This window comes from Malaclemys terrapin, chromosome 1, assembly GCF_027887155.1.
Source record: "Malaclemys terrapin pileata isolate rMalTer1 chromosome 1, rMalTer1.hap1, whole genome shotgun sequence".
Taxonomy (NCBI): Eukaryota; Metazoa; Chordata; order Testudines; family Emydidae; genus Malaclemys; species Malaclemys terrapin.
In genome coordinates, this window is record NC_071505.1 from 263,416,810 (window position 1) to 263,427,564 (window position 10,755).

Here is a 10,755-nt window from a genome sequence, read left to right on the forward strand (position 1 = left end):
TGATGAGGAGAAGGGATTTGAAGAGGGGTCTGCTGCCTCTCAGATGGTGGTTGTAACCACTCGGCTATAGATTATGTCTCATTCTCTCACTGGCCTAATTAATATTTAATTATTTAATTGAAGTGGAACAACTTCAACAGAAACGACAGCAGGCGCTCCACATCGGAATATTCCACAGCCCAGTGGTTAGAGCACTCAGCTGAGAGGTGGTAGATTCCTGTGCAAATCCCATCTGGTCAGGCAGAGGGGGTCACCCACATCCCAGGCGAGTACCCTATCCACTGGGTTAAAGGCTATAAGGGACCTCCTCCTCACCCCAGCCACTGAGCTAAGTGTTATAAAGGAGGTCCTTCCCAACACCCACTCCCCTGCTGCTTTGGGCGGAGTTAGGTGTTTGTCTAGCTCATTTTCACCAGAAACAACTTAGCCATCTAAGTCACCTGACTCCAGGAGAAGGGTTCCTGTCTGTGGATCACCAGTAGAGATAGCACCTCCCTGTCACCTGGACTTAGGTGCCTATCTCCAAGAGGGGCGTATTTTAGGACACACCCTTTTTTTCACATAGCCCATTGGCTAGCTTAGACAGCTCCCCGCCTAGCATGCTGGCTTTGTGGATTGTGTTCTGAGGTGCCTGTTTTTCCCCATTCCCCATGTACAGGACCTGAGGGGCCTAGCTCAGGCTTTGTGGACTACATTGTTGCAGTGATTTTCTAGGTGCCTAAAAGGCGAGCATTGCACCACCTAAGTCCCTTTGTGGATCTGGGCTTGAGGGCCTTCCAGGGATTTACCTCTACCAGAACAATTACTTTATGCCACTTCTGTCAGTATACACACTGTTGTGTACAATGACATAATTGTCATCTGTGCAATGTAGCTCATAGATGTATTGAAAAAATGATAGTTATACATGATGTGGCCTTTTTCCTACATAGATCTCTCAGCCATTTATAAAAGTGAGTAAACATGAGTGTATCTGCATTTTCCCAAAGGGGGAAGCAGAGTCTCGTAGAGATTATTTGCCCAAGGCCTGAGATTACACAGCAAGCGAATGATAGAGCAGGGATTAAAATTCCTGGTTCACAGTCCCATGATCTGTTTACAAGACCATGCTGACATATGAATCTTCAGTAGCAGGGCAGAACCCATTGCATTCAGTGTAGAGAGAAACAAACTTGCTTAGGGACAGGCTTATTCTTCATTCAAAAAGAGCAGAAATAAATAAAGGGCTGTCACTCCTTTTGTCAGAATCCAAGGATTGGCATGAAGGCTTCTGACCCACTAGAATGGTCACTCTTGGCCAGGATGAATGAGGAGTGCTGGCCAGGCAGCATGAGGCAGCGCACGCAGCAAGTGCAGTGCCAGTTCCATTGCAAATAAAACTTTGTTCTCTAGGGTTATCAATTTTACACCTTTTGTGAACACTGCGTTCACTTGTTAAATGGCTATCAGAAGAAATAAAACCCCGCAGGGCAAGGAGAGTTTGTACCATCACCAATGACAGCTAGTTAAAGAGGAACCCGATGTCTCAGTGATTCTGGAAAAACACCAGGCGAGCCTGTCCAATGGCAGGTGTTTCAAGCTCAATGCTTGTCAAGGAAGAGTATGTTTGGGTAAGGGGAGGAATGGAAGGGCAGAGGCCTGCTAGGGACATAGTAAAGAGAAAGGCATGAAGATAATTTCAGAATTGATTAATTGAATTACTAAAACGTCTCAGCTTCACCTGGTTCTATTTACACTTTCACACGAGACCCCATCCTGCTGTAAGTATTTGGACAGCTGACTGCTGCCAAGAAGGCTCAGGAAATGTTGGTGTTGATTTTAATTTAAAAAAAAAAAACTTATTTTCATATTTCATATTTTCATATTTCAATATTTATGCCTGTATCTGTAATTTTCACTCCATGCATCTGAAAAGTGAGGTTTTTAACCCACGAAAGCTTATGTCCAAATAAATCTGTTAGTCTTCAAGGTGCCACCGGATTCCTCATTGTTTTTGTGGATGCAGACTAACATGGCTACCTCCTGATACTTGGCGCCTTATTTTCATGTCAGTTAAGAAGAACTTCTCGCTCCCATGCCTTCTGAACTTCCTCTCTTGTGCTGAGCTTAACTCTATAGCCAACTTCTGTGTTTTGACTAGTAAACCTACCTTACCTCAGGTAATTGTGGGGTTTCAAAAATGAAACAAAGCACTTTAAAGAGATGAGGAGTCATAATTATTAGATATTTCCACCAAGTTTCACCCAAGGCAAAAGGTAACCCAGTGTTGTTTATAACCACTGAAGTGTGCAGAGGGTTGAATGAGTCTTCTGCTGAAGATATTTCCTTGTTTAAACTCAACAGATTTTTAAAAATGCCTCCATCTTTTTGGTATCAGATTATTTGCATAGTATGCTCCTTGTTTCCTTTGAAAAGCCTCTTTTCTGGGTCCATTTTCCAATGCCATGTTAAGATTACATTTTTGGCTGTAACTTTTTTTTAATGGTTCAACACTATTTGTATTGCTTTTGTTAGAAGGTACATTCTGGAATACACTATCAAAGTGATTAAAATTTCTGGTAAACAGAATGGTGGGGCTGATAAAGATTAACATTGAATTCATAGCTGTGTTATCTTTCAGTGGATACTAACATTAATTTGAAATGTTATAAGAAAATGTTTCCTACGTCAAAGAAAAGAGAAATAAAAATGTTTTGAAATGTGAAAGGAAGATGAGTGGCATGAAACTGAGAAAGGAAAGGTTAAAAGCAAGAAAGGACTGTCTGTGCCATGTTGAGTAGTTGTGATATTTCCACCAAAGGTGCTTGAAGAATTATGTAGATACTAGTGAATACATTGTTTTATAAAAATGAACATAGTGGGTTACAGTGGCCTTTCACCTCTGAAGAGCTGAGTTCAAATCCTAGTTTCAGGTGGGAATAAATTTAGTGAGGCTTTTCCTAGTCTTAGTCCACATCACAAACCAGTACAGTTTAGCCTGAATGATAATAGAGTCACAGGATCAAAATAGCACAAGGTCACCAGATACCCTTGTGATGCAAGGGTGATATAGATAGGTCAGGATTCACATAAATTTGAGGACCTAGGTGGGGGGATGCACTGAACTTGAGCCAAGCCAAAGCTAGCTCTGTACTTTCATTAGCAATACATTTGCTTATATTTCATGGAAGGGTGTGGCAGGGAAGCAGAGGTGTTTTCTTCTCCTTTGTATGAAAACAGTTACTCATCTGAGAGCAAATGGACTTTTCAATAGGTGTTAGACATTAGAGTCAGTGAGCCTGGAGTTAGCAGCTAGCAGTGCTATTCAGAACTAATAGATACCACTTTTCAGCTTGAGGCAAATGCAGATGTTTTTTCTCATGAAGAAATTGTTTTGATTTCTAGCACTGTCAGCCACAAGTAACCAGCAATAAAGCCAGAAATTATGATGAATTTTACAATATTGCCAACCCCAAACATTCAAAAATCCTGAGTTAACACCCCAAAATCATCAGATTGGCTTTAAAACCTCATGATTTTTTAAAAAATCATAAATGTTGAGTTCTATTTATTTAACATCTGGTTTTTGAATGTTTAGAATACTCAGCTCACATTTTTAAAGCTTTTCTCCCCACCCATGAGGGCCCAAAAACATACTTACAAAATGGAGATCCCCATGCATTCATATGACTCCAAGAGGTGGGGCTTAAGAAAAATACCGTATATCATGACACTCATGATAAAATATGAAAGTTGGCAACACTGACATTTTTATAAGGTTTGTTTTCTTTGGGATATTATCTCTCATTCTGACACAGATGGGAAATGCATAGGTGAAGAGGGGATATCAGTACGGTAAGTCTTTGTCAGATAGCACCACCTTGGGGTCTCTCAGGCCTGGTCTTCACATAGTTTTTGTACTGTTAGAACTATGTCTGTTAGTGCCATGATTTTTTTACCAATATAGTTGGTCAACAGGACCCCTAGTGTTGATGCAGTTATACAAGTATAGCTTATTCCCTATTCCATGGGAGTAAGCATGGGCGATGCGTGAGCCCCCCCTTCAGGGAGGCTAGCCACCCGGCCCTGACCCTTCTGCCGGAGCCCACACCCACTGCCCGCCGGAGCCCTGAGCCCCCCTCATTTTACCCCCAGCCCTGAGCTCCCACACAACTGGAGGAGCCCTGGCCCAACAGCTCCTGGCCGCCCGCCGGACCCAACCACCTGCTGGCCTCCGGTGGGAGCCGAGGTGCTGCTGGCTTGGAGGAGGGTGCAGCGTAGGTAGGGCGAGGGCTTGGCTTAAGGGAGGCTTAGCCTCCCCTGGACTATTACATCCACGGCCCATGGGAGTAAGCTATACTGGCACACTTTATACCAATATAACTGCATCCACACAGATTTTGCTAGAAAAGTAATAACCTTCCATTCTGTGCTTCCCTCTTTCTACAAGGGCCCAGTCCAAGTCCCATGGAAGCCAGTGGGCATCGTTCTAGTGGCTTCAACGGAAGTTGGATCAGACGAATACTATTCACATCCTACTTAGTTCAACTTTCAGTTGCTGTGTTCTTCTGGGGATGTGTGCTATGAAAAACCCATCCTGATTATCAGCTTTTTTTTTAATTTTTGTAATGTTTTCATTGGATGGTGCAGTTTTATTGCTTTTATGCTCCAGGAGCATATTTCAACCCTTTCACCATCACTGGTGTTATTTAAAGTGTGCCTGTCCCTTAGTCCTATACTGTTTGTACTTGTGCAAACACGCTCCACTCACCGCATAAAGGACCTAATTTGCAAGCAAACTATTCTGAAGTAACTAAAACTGCATCCCTTTCAGATTAAAATAAATCCTTTATTAATTGGAAAAACAGAAGAAGAAAAATCATCCTCTCAACCTGTAAGAAACACCATCTGATCCCATTTTAAGCAACCTTCAAATACTCTTTCAGGCCCTCATATTCCCAGCCATAACTTTGCTGGCAGTATTTAAGGGACAGGGCCGGCTCCAGGGTTTTTGCCGCCCCAAACAGCAGGAAAAAAAAAAAACCCGCAATCGCGATCGGCGGCAGCTCAGACGCACCGCTTTCTTCTTCAGCAGCAATTCGATGGCAGGTCCTTCCCTCCGAGAGGGGAATGAGGGACCTGCTGCCGAAGAGTCCGACGTGCCACCCCTTCCCCTTGGCCACCCCAAGCACCTGCTTGCTAAGCTGGTGCCTGGAGCCGGCCCTGTTAAGGGATTCATCAGTTCCACACTACGCGCCATGCCATTCTTGCAGGAATCTTCTTATAGGCTTATACTGTCGTATCTGAAGGATCACTACCTGTAAGGCTATCCAGACTATCTGCAGTTTCACAACAAAAAATATAGCACCTTTCAGCATTTCCGTATAGATTAGTTAGAAATATTACCTTGCATTGCTCATACGCAATTGCACACGAATGGTGGGGTGGGGTAGGGTGGGAATATGGTATGGGCATTTTAAATAAAATGTTACTTCAATCTAGCTCACTTATGGGGGTTCATGTGTTCCTAGAAAAGGCAACAAGTTCGAGCAGCTGCTGGACAGGCTGCTGTGGGCAGTATTTTGTGATCCTGGACAAGGGGAATATACCAGGTGAAAGTCTGTCTCAGACTGCCTAAAGATTCATGGTGGTCAAATAATGGAAACAAATATCTGCATATAATTATTTAGTGAAAAAGTTGACAACTATCACAATGAATATTATTCACAACAAATTGTTCAGTTACATCTCTTGTGGATCATGGGAAAGCTGAAGAGAGAAGGTTGCAGAGTGGGCCAGGAACCATTAAGCAGGCGCTAGTGGTGAAACCTAAAAGAATGACATATTGATTCTCTTCCAGGTTTCCTCCCACCCTCTGTATCTTATCTTTACCCCCGTGTGACTAGTCTGTTTCCTATGGTGAGAAGAACTATTTTCTGTATGAGAGGCACAAAACAAAAGCCACCACATTGTGTTTTGTACTAAAATATGAACAATCCTCCAGGGATATGAGATAGGTCCAAGAACAAAAATTTTGAGACCTGCCTACAAGCTGTGGTGAAGACAGCAGATATGTTTCTTTTTCAGAGTAATTATCAGTGGAACTGCTTTCAAATCCAAGTTTCCTGTGGAATATAATTATGCCTGTTTAAATAAAGGACTCTGTCAGAGCTCTTCAGCAGCACCTCTTTGTACAAAGCAAGAGCTGTTTCTTCTTAACACAGCACTCTTTCTACCCTTCCCAGAACATGACCCTTCGTATCAAATATTGGGAAGCCAAAATGTGTAAAATCAAAGATCATTTTACATTCAACTGAATTCTTGAAATTTGAAAATGTTGCGATGAAGGAAATTTACTTTACTTCTTCATTATTGTTAGTATTGCATGTATCACAAATCCTTCAAGAGAAGCAGCCAGTTCTTCCTTCCTTCCTTCCTCCCTATTTTAAGAGGCTTCCTTATAGGTAGTTGGGACTGGATTGTTGCTCCAGGAGTACAGTGTTGGGGCCAGTTTGGAATATGACTGGTAGGGGAGTGGGCAAAGAAAAAAAAAACGGGCTTTATACTGTGATTTGATGTTTGCAGAATTTGGGTTCTGCCTGATCAGTGATGGAACATGTTTGATATATGGGAGACCTCAACCAAGAATACTCTGACACTGGCTCTCTTAAGGTTGAACCTTGAGTCCATCAGTCATAATATTCACATGGAACAGAACTGCTGCAGAGAAAGACAGAGGCTGGCAATCTTTGAGCGCAACCAGGATCGTGACCTTTCTCTAGGATTGGACCAGCAGCTAGCGTACATTGTAGAGCCATGGTGTTGTGTGTTCTCAGTTTGCTTCACTTAGTGGTCAGGTTACTGTATGTTGAACCAGTTGTTGTTTTTGACTGGCCTGGGTAGAATGATTTGCAGTAATCAAGCTTTGAGGTGATAAAAGCATAGATTATTGTATCTAAGGTGAAAGGAATGGACATAGTCTTGGGACCAGTCAAAGATGGAACCACTGCTTTTATCTGGTCATCCACAAATTAGGAAGGAGATTTTTTTCAGGACCCTGAAATTGCAGACCACCAAGTCAGATGGTGGAGAGACACCCTCAGTACAGGATGAGGTAATGTTTCCTGCTAGTTCCTCCTGTTGCTTATCTCTTCCCTTCACCATCACCTCTGTCCTATTTAGATTGAGTATGAGCCAGCTGTTTCTCATCCAGAGCTATATTTACCTCCTTGGGACAGCAGGTTTGGGTTGAGGGTGGCCTCTGATGTCTAAACCTTCTGAAGTGATAGTAGCTTATTCCTAGATGGATGCAATCTCACAACTAACCAATTTACTAAACAAATTGGTTCCACTAAAGGTTTCCTTGGGGAATTGGGAACAACAGGAGGAGTCCAAAAGAGAGGTTTTGGTCTCTAGGAGGCAAAACTGGGGAGATACTCTTTTCCCAACTGGCCCAGCCAATCCCCATGACAGAAACCAAGGAAGCTGAGGCTGGGGAGGGGGGGGGGGGCAAGTTAAGAACTGGCATAGTGTCCAGAGCCAGTCTCTGCAGAGAGATGGGGAACATGCAGCTCTTGGCCTGCTCAAAGGGATGTATTATGGTGATTGGCAGAAACTGTGATGGAGTTTAGGGGGTGTAAGACAGAGAGAGAGAGAGAGGAGCAAGGAAGGAGATACAGCTCAGGCTATGGGGGAAAGGTTACAGGGGTGCACTAAAGGGGTCTGGAACACAGAAGCTGGCTTTTAGAGGTTCACTATACTCTAATGGTGAAGGCATTTTCTGCTCTAGGTCATATGTAGGTTCTAAGCCAGTTAGTACAAAAGGCCTATTTTTTAAAGAAGGATTTCCATGAATTCAAATGTTTTAATGCTTGATCTTTTTCATTGTTCACAATCATAGCTGCTGTCAAACAGCAGAGACTCTTTATGAGATTTCAGAAAAAAAGAAAGAAAATTCAAGACCTCCTAATGATCTAGAACAATGTATTCAGAAGTTATTTAAAGTATACATTAGTCATGTCCCTTGAATTCCACAGCACTTCCATGCAAGAACATTGTGTGACCAATTTTAACATATTTTGCAGCTGTGATAATGTGTTTGGGCCTGCAGTTCTGAACCTGCAAAATACACTTAAGCTGAAAATTTCTCAGAGCCTTGCTGTTCTGCAGAATGTGTCATTGACAAAAACCAGAAGGGTCAGCCTAAGTACTGCCTGCCCACCTGCCTCTCCAAACTTAATGGATATAGAAACACACTCAAGTGGAAAATGTCTGTCCCTCTCTTAGAATGCAATATTTTCATTAATGCAAACATAACTTTTAATATCCACTTTCACAACATTTTAATCATTATGAGCGCACTATGTAGAGAATTTAGCAATGAGAAATGGGAAGTAGACTGTGATGTTCGGTCATATAGTTCACTTCCCTGTCAGTACAGGTTTGTGCTATAGTCTTCCTTAAGTAGTAAATGAGCTAATGTCACTGGCTTGATGTATTTTTTTTTAACCTCTGATGTCACAGTGCCCTCAACAATCATTCTTCGAGGTGCTTTTCCCCAGGTAAAATAACTTTTGTTAAAATTCAAGCCCCATCGTTCCCCTCCTGTTTTGCATTGGGAAAATAGCCTGAGCCCATGAATTGAAGCAGGGACGGGGGCAGGGATGCAAAAGGGGAGAGTGTGACCTCCACAGTATGCTACCCTATCTTCTGACTACATGGAATTCTTTTTGCTGATATTCTGGGGGCTTTAGGTCTTCCAGTTTGAAGAGGGCAGGAGCCATCCATATTCTCCCATATTCTCCTTACAAAACTGTGGGACAAAGCACTGCAGATCAGAATCAGCAGAGGTTTATACTGCTGCTTCTTCCACACTTGGAAACCCACTTACTCAGCATATGGGCACAGCTGGCAGTTGCGGGATCCCTTACTAGCATAGCGCCTGCAGGAGCCAAGCTGTCCAAAGAAAGGTAGGAATCAGTGGGGACAGGGACCTGGACAGAGGCCCGAGGTCTCTGAGAAGATCATATACATGAATCACTCCCACGTGGACTTCTTTCTAAGTCCTTGCACTTATTCACAGACATTAAGGCCAGAAGGGATCATCATGATCATCTAGTTCAGTGATACTCAGACCTCAGCAGTTCAGGAGCCAAATTAGTGATCAGCATTACCCAAAAGAGCCACAGTAGTGTGAGTTCATTGTTACATTTACTATATTGGTAGATAGTCATATTTAAACAGTATGACGGGGAAATATTTAGTTTGTGTTTTTATATATATATATATATATATATATATATATACACACACACTCGCAGCAAAATGATTGACCAAGTATTATTATTTTATCAACTACAATTGGTCAATAACATAGTAAAAGCATCCGGATTGGTTAATAGCTTAGAGTAGTTAATAATTAGATCACACAATGTTTTAATATCATGTGCTGCAAAGAGCCACAGGAGACACATTGAAGAGCCACTTGCAATTCGCAAGCCTCAGGCTGAGCATCACTGATCTAGTCTGACCTGCACATCGCAGGCCACACAACCTTACCCCATCACTCCTGTAATAGACCCCTAACCTCTGGCTGAGTTACTGAAGTCCTCACATCATGATTTAAAGCATATCTAATCTTCCTTTGCTAGTACAGTTATTGCGAAATACTTTTCACTCTTGGTCATGATTTGGGTTGCAGTCTGTCCTTTGTCTGTTCATGCTCTTCATCTACCCTCTGCTGAAAGGCAGAATATCTAGTGTTGGCAACTAGGCTGAAAGTTTCCATAGATTTTTACCCTCTTCTGTTTTTCCTCATTGCGACACACCATCTCTTTTCTTGCCTCTGTATTTATCTTGACTGTTTCAGTTAGAAGTGTCTCTGGCTGTTTCTGCCACAGGGCACTCTTCCACAGTGACTACAATCAAATCTCTTGCTTCAGGGCTTCAGCCTGTCACCTGCAGGGGTAAGGAAGGAATTTTTTTCTCCAGTGCACAATTGGCCAGATGTATTCGGGGGGAGGGATTTCATCTGAAGCATCAGAGACTGGCCACAGCTGGAAACATGACACCAGATGGGGTGGTGTCATGTTCTGGGGTGCAGTTCAGACTGGTGAGAGATTGTGTCACTGCCTGTCCCATATCCCTAAGTGCCTCAAAACACACTGCTGCTGGAGCTCCCTTGTCTGGACACTCCCAGCCAGCATACGAGCATGCACTGCGTGTCTCTGGGTTAATCAGCTCTGACTCAGCAAATCTCATTCCAGCAGCCTTTTTGTTACACCAGAACCACACTCTGGCCTCATGACAGCAACCCTCCATTCCAAAACCATGTACTCTGCAATGTCCTGCCCTCTCCTGGACCACTCAGCGAGATCCTAAGGGTTGTTTGTTCCTTTGCAGATACAATACCCAGCAGCTTGCCACATTAACTGGCGTTAACATTCACTTTAAATCAAACACAGCACTGGGCCGGTTTAGATTAAAAGTAAAACAAGTTCATGAACAAAAGGAGATAGGATTTGAAGTGAGTTGAAGTATAAAGGATAGGGTTAGACATGGTTACAAGCAAATAAAAGTGAAAAAACACTTTCTAGAGGCTAAGAATGAAAACAAGCTACAGACTTTGTTCAAGGTAGTTTCCTTACCAATCTACCTTCCAGCAAGATGGCTAACCACCCCCTTGGCCAGGCTGTCCCACAAAGTCCAAAGTGCTTGGTTCCTTTGTTGTCTTAAGTGACAGATAACTTGGGGTTCTTTGTCCCTCTCTTTTATAGC